The 14,884-nt window shown below is 34.5% G+C and overlaps 1 protein-coding gene across 2 annotated transcripts in view; it reads right to left on the reverse strand.

Annotated features, from left to right (window-relative positions):
* Positions 1-14,884, reverse strand: part of LOC148955136 (uncharacterized) — a 431,876-nt gene that overhangs the window by 284,584 nt on the left and 132,408 nt on the right. The window lies entirely within an intron of this gene.

Genomic DNA, 14,884 nt, shown 5'->3' on the forward strand with positions numbered 1-14,884 from the left:
GGGGGGTTTATAACTTACGTGAAAGGGTTTTGTATGGGAAGAACACATAGGAAATCTATTATAATTATCCAATTATAAGGTTAAAATACATACTCTGTGATAGATGCAAAATTGATTTGGCACACAAATTCCTATTAAGGTCAATTCCAAACAGCCGTGATCCCTTTGTGTCAGCAACTGAAATGGTCTAAACCCCCTTATTGGAGCTATTTTTTCAATCCATTCATTGTTGTCAATCGCTGTCCACAAGTTATGCAAGATGTCTATTGTTCATATATAAGGTTTTTATCAAAGAGGTAATCGTATAGAGTTAGATAAAAGCCTCATTCGATTTAAATTGAAAGTTCTAGATCCGTTTTTTAAAGCAAATAATAATTGTACAGTAAGCACCCTCCCCCATGCCAAAAAAAAACTTGAAACTTTTTGCAATCAAAAAGGAACAAGAATTAATTAAAAAAACTTTCCGAAAAATAAGTTTTTCAAAGAAAAGTAAAGGCCATTTTAAATTTAACCTCAGCAGATAAAAATGCTTGTTAAAATTAAAACTCAAAACGACCAGAAATTACTATTAAAGAATAAATGAAACCCAAAATGAACAGAAATTAAATAAACAATAATAGCAAAAAATATACAACAATTAATAGTATAAATGAATAAATAGATCTTAAAGCGAGTAATGCTTAGATTGAATATGAAAATCTAGCTTAAAACGAAAACAAATATTTTGCTATTAAAGTATAAATGAAACTTAAAACGAACAGAAATTAAATAAACAATCAATGCGAACAAATATAACATATATATTAATGTAAATGAATAAATAAATCTTAAAACGAGTGAAACTCAAATTGAATATACAAATCAAGTTTGAATCGAATAAAAATAACTACAAACAAGAGTTTGGGTATCGTATCACTGCAGAAGCCTAAAACCTACTGCGTCATTGGCGCTTTACTTAAAACGAATTATATTAAAAATGTTTTCTTTTGTACTTAATATTTAAAATAAATATTAAAATTACATTAAAATTTTCAACTGATGATCTTTCAGCAATTAATATCATTATGCATCAAATATTCAGTTTAATTTATTAGTTCTTTTCAAGATTGATCAAGACAAATATAGTTTCATTACAAAAAAAATTTGGATACTGCCCCCTTCTTTAACTGTAAAAACCTAAAGCCTTCTACGTCATTGGTGCTTCACTGAAAACGAATTACTCTTAAATTACAAATTTATTATTTTCCAGTTTTTACAGCATTGAAAATGAAAATAAAAATTACAGTGAAAAAAAAACTTGAACTGATTGATCTTTCAACAATTAATATCATTATATATCTAATATTCAATTTGATTTTGTTTATACTTTCCAAGACTGTTCAAGACTCATATGGTTTTGCCATTTTTTTTTAACCGTGCCATTTTTTTTTAACTAATCGTGTTAGTTTGTTATGAAAACATTCTATGGCTTCTAGGCATTTCTATTTGAGCGGAAAACTGCACCTCAAACTTTATGGAACATGTATTTTCTTGCATGAAACTCCAAAATATAATAAAATGTCAAGTTTCGGATTGTTCAACCACTCGCAAGCAAGTGCCATTGGTATTTTTGAATCCGCATGGTCAGTATAGGGGGTGGAGGGTAGGCTAATTCTCGTAGCAGCCCCGTCGTGGTATTGTTCTTATTTTCAACACCTGGCGTCCCGACTATCATATAATCTACCAAGCATACAACTACCCAAAATCAGTATCAATAAATAAAAGAAACCCAAAACGAAAATAAATTAAAATAAATATTAGAGTAACGAGCATAAATTAATGTGAGTAGGGTTCAAAACCCCTATGCTTTCTAAAAACCAAAATAAAATTTGTACTTTACTGAAGAAAAAAATCAAATGAGTTTACTGAAAAAAAATGTCCATTGTCAATTTTATAAACATATGCTGATATTTATTCCCTAAAATCTTAATTAATTTTTGATTTCTTAAAGTTACAAAAGTGAAAATATTTCAAAGAACTGTTTTCAGTAAAGCGCCAATGACGCAGTAGGTTTTAGGCTTCTGCGGTGAGACGATACCCAAACTCTTGTTTGTAGTTATTTTTATTCGGTTCAAACTTGATTTTCATATTCAGTTTAAGTTTCACTTATTTTAAGATTTATTCATTCATTTACATTAATATATATTGTATGTTTGTTCGCATTGATCGTTTATTTAATTTCTGTTCGTTTTAAGTTTCATTTATTCTTTAATAGGAATATATTTGTTTTCGTTTTAAGCTTGATTTTCATATTCAATCTAAGCAATACTCGCTTTAAGATCCATTTATTCATTTATGTTATTACTTGTTGTATGTTTTTTGCTATGATTGTTCATTTAATTTCTGTTTGTTTTGGGTTTCATTTATTCTTTAATAGTAATTTCTGGTCGTTTTGAGTTTGAATTTTAACAGGTATTTGTATCTCCTGAGGTTAAGTTTAAAATGGCCTTTACTTTTCTTTGAAAAACTTATTTTTTTGAATTTTTTTTTTATTAATTAATTAAAAAGGTCACTCACCGAAGTTCCTTTCTAATCTGCTCTCCTCACAAGACAACCCTGATTTCTCTCTGATGCGTAATTAAATACCAAATATTCAATTTGGTACTTAATTTTGATTTGCTTAGCAAGTTTTCGGTTTCGTCCTTTTCGCCAATCCACTAATTTCTGTTAAAAGGTATTTTTTTTTGCCAGTATATTGGGGCTTGATTTCAAAAGCTTGAAATGTCGTAACACTTTACGATATTCAACTTTGTTTTATACAAAACTGGTCTGGATTGGGTCTTCAAATGTTTATTGATTTCAAAATGTTGTTCAGTACTTAAAACAAAGAAATGTCACTTCAAAATTTACGAGTAGGTAATTTGTGATGGCCAATATACAAATTGAATGTATTTTCAAGCCTAGGCTAATTTGAAATAGTCGGTTTATTTTTGACCTATTGGAGTAACGATGATTCCAACTTTTACTTAAATTGAGTTACTAAAGTTACACAAAAATAAGGCTTACTTACTAAATTTTCAGGGAATACTGACTGAGGAGGTTGAGCTGAACCACAACACACCATTGGCATGAAGGTTGTCAAAAGAGCGTGTTAGCAATATCTTAGGAACACCATGGTGTGTGAACTTGAAACTTATTGTGGGGGGTGTTGAACAAACAAAAAGGTAATTTTGGCATCCCACTACTACTAGTTCTGCTAATACTGCTACTACTCCTACTACTACAACTACTACTGCTAGTACTATTGCAATTGCTACTGCCACTATTGCTACTAAAGATAAGGCTACCACTAATAATTCTACTGCTATTACTACTATTACTACTTTTAATATTACTACTGTTAATAAAGCTAAGGGTATTAAGGTGAAGCTTTCAAGGAATGTTTAGGCGGGTGTTAAACTAAATCAAAGCAAACTACTAGTACGTAGATTGTCAAAAGGGTGTAACAGCAATATCTCAGGGAGGGCTTACATTATTAAGTTGGAACACCAAGGGTATGTTGTGGTGTATTTTCAACTAACAAAAAGACACTTTGTGCATATACTAATACCACTGCTACGATTGCTGTAACTTATGATGCTAAGGGTTTTAAGGTGAATCTTTTAGGGAATATTGAGGGGGAGTTTTACTTAAACGAAAAAAAATATATACTTGTATGTTTTAAAAAAGACATATAAGTAATATCATAGGCAGCACAGCGCTGTCATAGATACTTCCAAAGGAGGTCCTTCGATTATAAATTAAAAGTTTTAGTACCCTTTGAAAGAGACAAATGTGATTGGAGGGCAAACAGCTTCCTCGCAAGCCCATTGATTTTTAAAACACATCAAATCAAAAGTTTTAGATAGCCATTTTTTTCAGCATAGTTGAAATGTCCAGTAACTATGTCTCTGGGGCTTTTGAGGAAATCCATGTCCCACAGTTCTCGGAGCAAGGACAGTAAGTTGTGTAGTGTTGCTGTTGGGAAAGAGATAATGTTTGACCTTTGGTGTTCAAAAAGACGAAATGCATTCAAGTGAAGCTTTATAGAATGTTGAGGGGAGTGTAGAACTAAATAAAAAAATTTATGTGAAAATTGGTTGTCAAAAGGGGGAAACTCAGAAATGACTGAGGGTACTAAGTTGAAATTTCAAGTTAATGATGAGGGGGATAAATAAATGATCAAGGGAATGCTGAGAGGATGTTGAACTAAACAAAACGCACTATTTGCTTGTTACCACTATTGCTACGATTACGACTGCTATGACTGGCACTTCTACTGAGGTTAAGGATATTAAGGTAAAATTTTCAGAGAACTTTCAGGGGGTGTTGAAGTAAATCAAAACACTCTAAGTGCAATCAGGTCTCCAAAAGAATGTAGGGGTGATTTCTCAGGAATGCCTTAGAGCATAAAGTTGAAACTTTCAAGGTGTGCTGAGAGGGACACTGAACTAACAAAAAATTACTCTGTGCATACTGCTACTATTAATAATGCTGCTACTTCTTTTACTATTACTATCGTTGCTAAGACTACTACTACTACTGAGGCTAGGGTAGGAAGTTAAAACTTCCAGGGATTGCTTAGGGGGATGTTGAACTAGATAAGAAACATTTTGTACGAGCAGGTTGTCAAAGGGACGTATCAGCAGTATCCCAAGAATAGTCAATGGTATCCAGTTGATACTTTTAGGACATGTTAAGGGGAATGTTGAACAGACACCATGTATCTACGAATGGCTAACAAAACTAGGCCAGAAAAGCCTTAATTAGCAAACTAAATATCCCAAATCATACGTTTCGGACAACAGGCACCTACGAATGCCTAAGAAACCTAGTTCAGATAGACCCAAACAGCAAACTAAACATACCAAATTGTGAGTTTCAAACAATTCAAAACACGAAACACTCCACTAAACATCCCAAATTATAAGTTTTAGAAAATACTCACCTATGAAAGGCTGGGAAACCTAGCTCATGGTAAACTAAACATAAAAAATCATAAGCTTCAAACAATACCCTTCCACGAAGGGCTGAGAAACCTAGGTCATCTGTGGAAAACTAGACTTAGGTCATATGTAGAAAACTATATATCCAAAATAATAAGCTTCAGACAGCACACACCTAGAAAAGCTTACGAAATCTAGCTCAGAAAAGTCTGAACTAGCAAACTAAACATACCAAATCATAAGTTTCAGGCAACACATAATTACGAAATGCTGCGAAACCCAGATCAGAAAGGCCCAAAATAGCATACTAAACATCCTGAATCGTGACGTTCAGACAATACACACATAATAAAGCCTAAGATACCTAGTTCAAAAAAGCTAAAATTAGGAGACTAAATATCACAAATAATAAGTTTGAGACAAGTCAAACCACGAGATACCAAGCCAAACACCCTTAATCATAAGTTTCAGACAGCAGACACCTACAAAAGACAAAGAAACCTAGCTCAGAAAAGCTCAAAATAGATATCCCAAATCATGAATTTCAGACAAGACAAACCACAAAATACCGGAGTAGACATACAAAATCATAAGTTTCACACAACACTCACTAATGAAATGCTAATAAATCTAGCTCAGAAAAGCCTGATTGGCAAACAAAACACGCCAAATCATAAATTTTACACAATACACACCTGAGAAAGGCTATGAAACCTAGCTCTTAAAGGCTTAAGAAAGCAGAAAAAATTCTAAATTATAATTTTCAGACAACATACACCTACGAAAGCCTAAGAAACCTATCTCAGAACAGTCAAGATTGGCAAATTTCAGACCCTTAATCATAATTTTCAGACAAGTAAAACCACGAAAATCAATTTAAACATTCAAAATTATAAGCTTCAGACAACACACACCAACAAAAGCAACAAAACTTGCTTGGACAAGTACGAATTAGCAAGCTAAACACCCCAAATCATAAGATTCATAAAATACACACCTAAGAAAGGATAAGAGACCTAGCTCAGAAAGGCCTACAAAAGCAAAAACCAAAATGTCTAAGTCATAATTTTCAGACAACACACACTTACGGAAAACCTAAGAAACTTAGCTCAGAAAGGTAAAAATAAGGAAACTAAAGGTCCCAAATCATAATTTATAGACAAGTCAAACTACTAAATATCAAAATAAACATCCCGAATCATGAATTTCAAACAATACCCCTTCCGCGAAAGGCTGAGAAACCTAGGTCATATCAGACTAAACCTCCAAAGTCAAAATTTCCAGATAACACAAACCTAGGAAAGGCAAAGAAACCTAGCTCAAAAAAGCCAGAATAGCAAAGATCCCAAAACATAAATTTGAGACAAAACACACATACAAAGCCTACACACCAACAAAAAGTCAAAATTAGTATATTAAAGATCCTAAATCATAAATTTCAGACAAATCAAACTACGAAATATCAATCTAAACATCCAGAATCATAAGCTTCAGACAACACACCAACAAAAAAAACCTAGCTCAGAAAAATCCGAATTAACAAGCTAAACGCCCCAAATCATGAGATTCAGACAATACTATACACACCTACGAAAGTATAAGAGACCTAGCTCAGAAAGGCTTAAGAACGCAAAAAACAAATTCCTAAATGATAATTTTCAGACAACACTCACCTACAAAAACCTGAGAAACCTAGATCAGAAAAGTAAAAATTAGGAAACAAATGTCAGAAAACCTTATCATAACCTGACTAAATTGTACAAATAGCAAAGCTTTATTATGACTTTTGTGTAATGGTAAAAATAACGAAGCCTTATTATGATCTTTGTGTAAAGAAAACAGACCTAAAATTGTGAAATCTGATTTGAACAATAGTACCCTTGAAGCAACAAGCTCCATAAAATACAAAAAAAAAACAGTATGTTTCAAAATTAGAACTCAACGCCTAAAAATATTACGTGACAACATCACATGATAAGAATTACAACAAAACAGGTTTTTTGGAATATAGTGAAAGCGGAAACCAGCACTTTTGAACAAAGAATTATTATTGGTCTTGGTACAAAACAGAGGGATTGCATTAAAACTGGTCTCTGGCCCATGGGAGTCAAGAGTGACAAAATAAGACAAAGCTTAAAATAATGATTCTGGGGCCCAAATGGGGTAGTCTTTTCTGGAACTGACAACGAGTAGGTGTTTTCGTTGTAATTAGGATGAAGTTACCACTGTCTGTCTGAATTCCCCTTTGAGGATAAAAATTGAGATAAGAAGTAAACTTCCGAAAGATTTCTGTCACCTGGATAGACCAGGCTATGTAATAAATTTAATACGTATATAAGAGACACAAACTAGTGCTGAGTCAAATCACGACATTTTATTATAACAGATAAGAAGTAAACTTCTGACAGATTTCCGTCACCTGGATATACCAGGCTAAGTAATAAATTTAATACGTATAAAGGAGACATATACTAGTGCTGAAGTCAAAGCAAGACATATTATTATAATTTGGTGATTTGGGGTATATTTGGTTAGAAAGACTTGAGGACCCTAGATGAAGATACAGCATTTTCTAATGATTGAAATAGAAATAAAATTAGTTTCGTCTTAGAAACTGGAACTTGGGAATAACCTAAGGTTTAAGTACAAGATAAACCGTTTAACCTTTAAGAATAAATTAAAGAGCTTTCGCCTCCTCCTTCCAGCTTAGTGACCTTTGGAATTTACCTAGCGTTTATTAAAATCTTATATATAAGAAGATTGGAACCAGAGGACAATACAATATTCCTCCCCTAGCGAATTCTCTGACATTATACGAAAGAGGGACTTGGTCTCCTCTTATCGCCGCTTTTGCATTTCAAAGCGTGTTACTAATATATAGAGGTAGTCCTTTTTTTCCACATATATGCTTATGATTGAAAGAGGAATTATATTAGTAGATTAAGATTTCAATCACTCCCATCCCAAGATCCATTTTTCTCTAGAAAAGTTGAAGTTTATCAAAGTTCCAATGAATATTAACTTCCTTTTCATGATATAAACCTGAAACTTGGTTTAATTTATACAACCAGTGAGATCTGATAAAAAGGTTATTCCTAGGTTCCGAGAAACAATAATTTGATGCAAAGAATTTAATTACACTGGTACCCAAGCCTTTTCTGATTATTCAAGTGTAGCTAGTTCAATTAGAAGTATTCAATAGCCTAGAATTAACTTTATCCTTTTTTTCGGTAAACATTCGTGGATTGAACAAGCAGACCCACACAATATTAAACAACATACCTAGAAGAGGTTTAGAAGTATTCAAAATAATTAGAGTTAGAATACTTTCCTTTTATTTCCTTTTATAATAAATATTAGTTGTCACTGGATTCTGAGTACCGATCCTTACCAAGCGTCAAATATAACACGCTACCAAATTTTTAGCCCTGATAAGCAGGGGCAACTTTACACAAAAGGTCCCAAATCTTAATTTTTAAACAATTCAAACTACAGAACATCAAACTAAACATCCCCAATCATAAGTTTCAGACAACACACATCTACGAAATGCTAAGAAAATTAGCCCAGAAAGGCCTAAAATTGCAAACTAAACAGCCCAAGTAATGAGTTTTAGCTAAGTCAAATTACAAAATACCAAACTTAACACACAAAAATAATAAGTTTCAGACAACAACCACCTATGAAAGACTATGAAACCTAGCTCAGAACACGAAAAGTGAATTTAAGAAGTATTCTTTATATTTATTTTATTTTTCAATAAATCCCCTTCAAAATAGGCCAGGAAACACCAACAAAACTAACACACACAGGTTAAACCACGAAACATCATATCTAAACATGCCAAATCCTAACTTTTCAATAAACTCCTTTCGAAATTGACAAGGGAACGCCAGCAAAAATAGCACACACCCGCAATTCAAACGACAAAAAAAAACACAACTAAACGTAGCAAATCCAAGCTTTTCAAACAAGTCTCTACGAAATATACAGGAAAACACCAACAAAGCTAACAGAGACAATTCAAACCATGAATGATCACAACTAAATATGGCAAACCCTAACTTCTTCAAACAAGTTCCTTCAAGAATACACAAGAAACACCATCAAATCTAAGACAGATTAGTCAAACCATGAACAGAAACTTGAAAAAGTTACGAAAACGCGAACGGAACTATAAAAAAGTAACAAATAAGTGAACCAAATTTTCAAAAATTCAGAAACATGCGAACAGAACTTTTCAAAAGTTAGAAACACGTGAACAGAAATGTCAAAAAGTCAGAAGCAATCAAACAGAGTTTTCAAAAAGTTGAAAAGTAATAAAACGGCTGAATTTAGACTTCGTTAGCCTAAGTTAAATTAACCTAAGTTAGCTGTTAAGTATTTTATCCTAGGTAATATATGCCTCAGTTAACTTTTGAAACACACAAATAGAGTTTTAAAAAGTCAGGAAAATACGTGAGAAAATCGAAAAAACAAGTTTATTATGCTTGTGTTCTCTCGAAGAATTCGAGAACCTAGAGTACAGTATAAAAACCTAAGTTAGAATTCAATTCCATTAAGCGACGATTTATTTATTTCTTCCACAAAAGTACAGGAAACTAGAAGAGAGTAAAGAGATGCAAAACGAAACTAAATATAAAAATTCAGTCTGAGATATCTGACATTAATTTAAATTCACAGTTGATAACAATTTTTGTTTTGCTTGACTGTAAAATCTAGAAAAAATAGAAGAGCAGAAAGAAATGAAAGAATGAGACGTAACTTGGAAATTGGGTCTGCCATGGCGGAGAGTAAAATTGCAGGCAAACTGCTTCTGTTACCTCAACCATTTGGGAGGAGAAAGAGATTAGGGAAAAATAAAGCCGTCATAGTCTTGGCAAAAAACAGAGATGATTAGGAGGTATAACAGAAAGGGTTACATCGGGTTTTGAGAAAAAGTCAGGTGGAATTGAAGAATGGTCTGGAGTAGTAAGTGCCCAATTACCACTGAATACACATGCACTTTCACAAGCCTGAGGCATGGATATGTGTGTGTATTTTCAAGTAATTGGGTTACCAGGGCCATTGATCTATTACTATGAGCCCTACATGGGTTGGCAGACAGGTTTTCTATTATGACACTAATTTTTTGGAGGTCAAACTCATGGATACATGTTTATTTTTTTTTTTTTTTAAACTGGTATTTTTTAAATGAAGCCCATAACACTTTGCAGAAACCCGTGAATGTAGGACTGAAAGTCCGTTCGTAGTATATCTGAACCCAATTACTAATCAAGTTAGTGTGACCGCCATTTTTGGATCTGGTTAGGTGGGTATAATCTGGTTTGGTTCGTTATTGTGAGAGGGTTACTCAATTTACATCTTAGTGTTAACTGGGCGATGACTTAGTCTAATTGCGTAGGTACTAAAGGAACATTTGAAGGTGGAGAAAAAAGGGGTAATTAGTGATTGGATAATATTAACAAGAAATGACTGAAAAGTGTTTTGGAGGTGATGGAAGGAATGTGTACTGTATAATACACAAGTGATGATTTGCACAGTGTTGTCAATTTTAAATAGTTTAGAAATAAAAAAAATTAACAAGAAATGCCTGAAAAGTGTTTTGAGGGAGTTGAGTTGCACGAGGGTTGACTTGCACGAGGGTTCAGTTACATGCGGATTCAGTAAGAAAATAGCTGCTCTTTAGCAAGCTTAGTCATAGCTAGTTGAAACTCCGCATAAACATATTCATTTTTAGTCTTATGGCGTAGGTACTAAAGGAACATTGAATATTTTTTATGATTTTGTGTGTTTTCGTAAGTAAATAACTGATCTTTTAGCAAACTTAGCCTTAGCTACTTGAAAGTCTGCATAAATATCTTCATTGTTAATCTAATTGCGTAGGTACTAAAGGAACATTGAACATTTTTTCTGATTTTGTGTGACCACCCGGTGCCCCAAAGACTCCTGAGCCTCCATTATAACACCTTTTAAGGCTTTATTATATCTTTTCAGAAAAAATTATAATTTTAGGGAATTATTTCGGTGAAACAGTTAGAGACATTTTAAAAGAGGATTTTAGAAAAGGATTTGAGGGTGAAACTCTTTGATCGTTATAATACACAAGTTCCATTTGAACAGTGTTGTGAGGTCCCTTACCACAACCCCAAAGGGCTCCGATCCCCCACCCCAACCCCGAAGGAACCCCCCGGGCCTCAAAGGTTCTCTTGGCTCCCAAAGGGCCCCCGGCGCCCCAATGGCTCCTGAGTCCCCCATTATAATAATTTTTAAGGCTTTTTTATATCTTTTCAGAACAAATTATTATTTTAGGGAATTATTTCGGTGAAACAGTTAGAGACATTTTAAAAGATGATTTAAAAGATGATTTTAGAAGAGGACTAGAGGGTGAAACTCTGTGGTCGTTATGATACACAAGTTCCATTTGAACAGTGTTGTGAGGTCCCTTACCACAACTCCAAAGGGCTCCGATCCCCCCACCCCAACCCCCAAGGAAAACCCAGGTCCTCAAAGGTTCTCTGGGCTCCCAAAGGGCCCCCGGCCCCCCAATGGCTCCTGAGTCCCCCGTTATAATACCTTTTAAGGCTTTATTATATCTTTTCAGAAGAAATTATTATTTTAGAGAATTATTTCTGTGAAACAGTTAAAGACATTTTAAAAGGTGATTTTAGAAGAGGACTTGAGGGTGAAACTCAGTGGTCATTATAATACACAAGTTCCATTTGAACAGTGTTGTGAGGCCCCCTACCACAACCCAACGGGGCTCCGATCCCCCCACCCCCCCCCCTAAGGAAGCCCCCGGTCTTCAAAGGTTATCTGGGCTCCCAAAGGGCCCCCCGGAGCCCCAATGGCTCCTGAGTCCCCCATTATGATACCTTTTAAGGCTTTATTATATCTTTTCAGAACAAATTATTATTTTAGGGACTTATTTCGGTGAAACAGTTAGAGACATTTTAAAAGATGGTTTAAAAGATGATTTTAGAAGAGGACTTGAGGGTGAAACTCTGTGGTCGTTATAATACACAAGTTCCATTTGAACAGTGTTGTGAGGTCCTTTACCACAACCCCAAAGGGCTCCGATCCCCCCCCCCCCAGCCCCAAGGAAAACCCCCGGCCTCCAAGGTTCTCTGGGCTCCCAAAGGGCCCCGTCGCCCCAATGGCTCTTGAGCCCCCATTATAATACTTTTTAAGGCTTTATTATATCTTTTCAGAAACAATTATTATTTTAGGGAATTATTTCGGTGAAACAGTTAGAGACATTTTAAAAGATGATTTAAAAGATGATTTTAGAAAAGGATTTGAGGGTGAAACTCGGTGGTCGCTATAATACACAAGTTCCATTTGAACAGTGTTGTGAGGTCCCCTACCACAACCCCAATGGGCCCCGACCCCCCACCCCAACCCCGAAGGAAACCCCCCGGTCCTCAAAGGTTCTCTGGGCTCCCAAAGGGCCCCCGGTGCCCCAATGGCTCCTGAGTCCCCCATTATAATACTTTTTAAGGCTTTATTATATCTTTTCAGAACAAATTATTATTTTAGGGAATTATTTCGGTGAAACGGTTAGAGACATTTTAAAAGATGATTTAATACATGATTTTAGAAGAGGATTTGAGGGTGAAACTCTGTTGTCCTTATAATACACAATTTCAATTTGAACAATGTTGTGAGCTCCCCCACCACAACCCCAAAGGGCTCCGACCCTCCCACTCCCACCCCGAAGGAAGCCCCCCAGTCCTCAAAGGTTCTCTGGGCTCCCAAAGGGCCCCCGGCGCCCCGATGGCTCCAGAGCCCCCATTATAATACTTTTTAAGGCTTTATTATATCTTTTCAGAACAAATTATTATTTTAGGGAATTATTTTGGTGAAACAGTTAGAGACATTTTAAAAGATGATTTAAAAGATGATTTTAGAAGAGGATTTGAGGATGAAACTCGATGGTCGTTATAATACACAAGTTCCATTTGAACAGTGTTGTGAGGTCCCCTACCCCAACCCCAAAGGGCTGCGTTGCCCCCCCCCCCCCCCCGCAGATAGCCCCCGGTCCGCACAGGTCCGCCAAGCTCCCCAATCAACGGAAAGTAAGGAGCAACATCAACACTTAAAAACGGACAGAAAATAGATTTTTACGTGAAAACAACTTCAACAGTGCCCAGCCCCCCGCGATCAGAAATTAAATTATAAAAAAAAGTATCTTCAACTGAAAGCAAGGAGCCACATCAAAACTTAAAAACGGACAGAAAATAGAGGCTGTGTGTTTTTTTTCTGAACTTTCTGAAGGAGGAGAAGGTAACTATTTATTTTAAGAAATTAGTTTACGAGTAGAAAAATGCTTCACTTATTTTTACGTGAAAACAACTTCAACCGTGCTCAGCCCCCCGCGATCAGAAATTAAATTATAAAAAAAGTTTCTTCAAGTTAAAGTAAGGAGCACCATCAAAACTTTAACACGGAAAGAAAATAGATTTTTACGTGAAAACAACTTCAACCGTGCCCAACCCCCCGCGATCAGAAATTAAACTATAAAAAAGTTTCTTCACCTCTTGAATACACAATACCGAAATTTCATTCCACTTTCATGTAAGAAAATTATGGAAAATACAATTCTCTAGTTCAAATGTGAAACTTAAGTCCAGTTTTGAATACTCATAATGATGAGGACTGATGATTCTAATTTAATATTTTTTTTCATAAAAACCTACTTTTTTTTAAACTTCGAAATTATTCAACTTTATTTTTTTTTTATTTTTTTTTTGTATTTATCTTAAAATTAAAAAAAATTCTTAAGGTTATAAAAATTGTACTCTATGATTTCTCAGAGACACGATGCGGCTTTCCCACTGGTACTCTATGGCCGGTTATCGACACTACCTAATTTATTGCATGCATTAAATCAGTATTTTTTACGCAGTGGAACGATAAACACATAAGTCATATCTTTAAAAAAAAGTGAAGATGGAACATTTTAATAAAGTGTGTTCACATGACAATGTTATTGTAGCATTAAATGCCAACAAGGAGAAGTATTTAAACTATGAAACAAGTACAAGTGGTAGCACTATTGGAAATGTATGTATGCATTGTCATGACAGTAAGGAATTAAATTTCTTTAGAATACCGAAAAGATTCCATTGTACAAATGGTGGATATGCAAGATTGAGATTTCCGGAGATAATTGCACTCAAAGAGAATGCAAACATAAAGATAAGCGTTGATGATAGAGGACAACTCCTTGCTACTGTTGCAGGTAACACATTACCAACTGATACATCCAATCGTCATCTTTTAGGTATTAGCATTCAACGGAAGGTCAATAAAAGAAAGGCCTACTCTTCTACGAATATTGTAAACCATATCTTAGCTAAGTGCCGAAACTGTTACCTGTTTAAAAATAATGTAGTAAAAGACGGTGAAAGTGACAAAAAAACAAAATGAGCATTGTCTGAGAATGTCGATATGGAATAATAAAATGAATTGATGAAAAACAAAATGCAAGAAGACGTTACGACCAATAACCAAACAGTCGATGACTCAAAGAATAGCAAAAATGAAACGTATTCTAAGCCTGTTAGTCCCACACCAGTAAATATTGTGTATGACTCAAAATGGAATAATTATTATTCTACCGATTACGACTTAAGAGAAGACAATAGCTACAATATCAAGAGAGAACATGGTGAACTATTTTATGGAACAGATTCAAAATGTCCAAAGTTGATCATTGATATTAATAATGTATCATAACATATTTTTATATTAAAATTCTACATAGCGTTATTTCATTAAAAGTGTATTATACAATACATTGTTACTTTTTCATTATTTTTAGAGTAAGGTAGCATATCAAACGTTTAGAATGTCTATTAAAACATTGGAGATGTATGAAAAGGAATTCGCATACATCTATTGTCAGACACATGGGA

This window comes from Artemia sp. Qi Xiang Cuo, chromosome 2 (assembly GCF_049724085.1).
Source record: "Artemia sp. Qi Xiang Cuo chromosome 2, ASM4972408v1, whole genome shotgun sequence".
NCBI classification, from domain to species: domain Eukaryota; kingdom Metazoa; phylum Arthropoda; class Branchiopoda; order Anostraca; family Artemiidae; genus Artemia; species Artemia sp. Qi Xiang Cuo.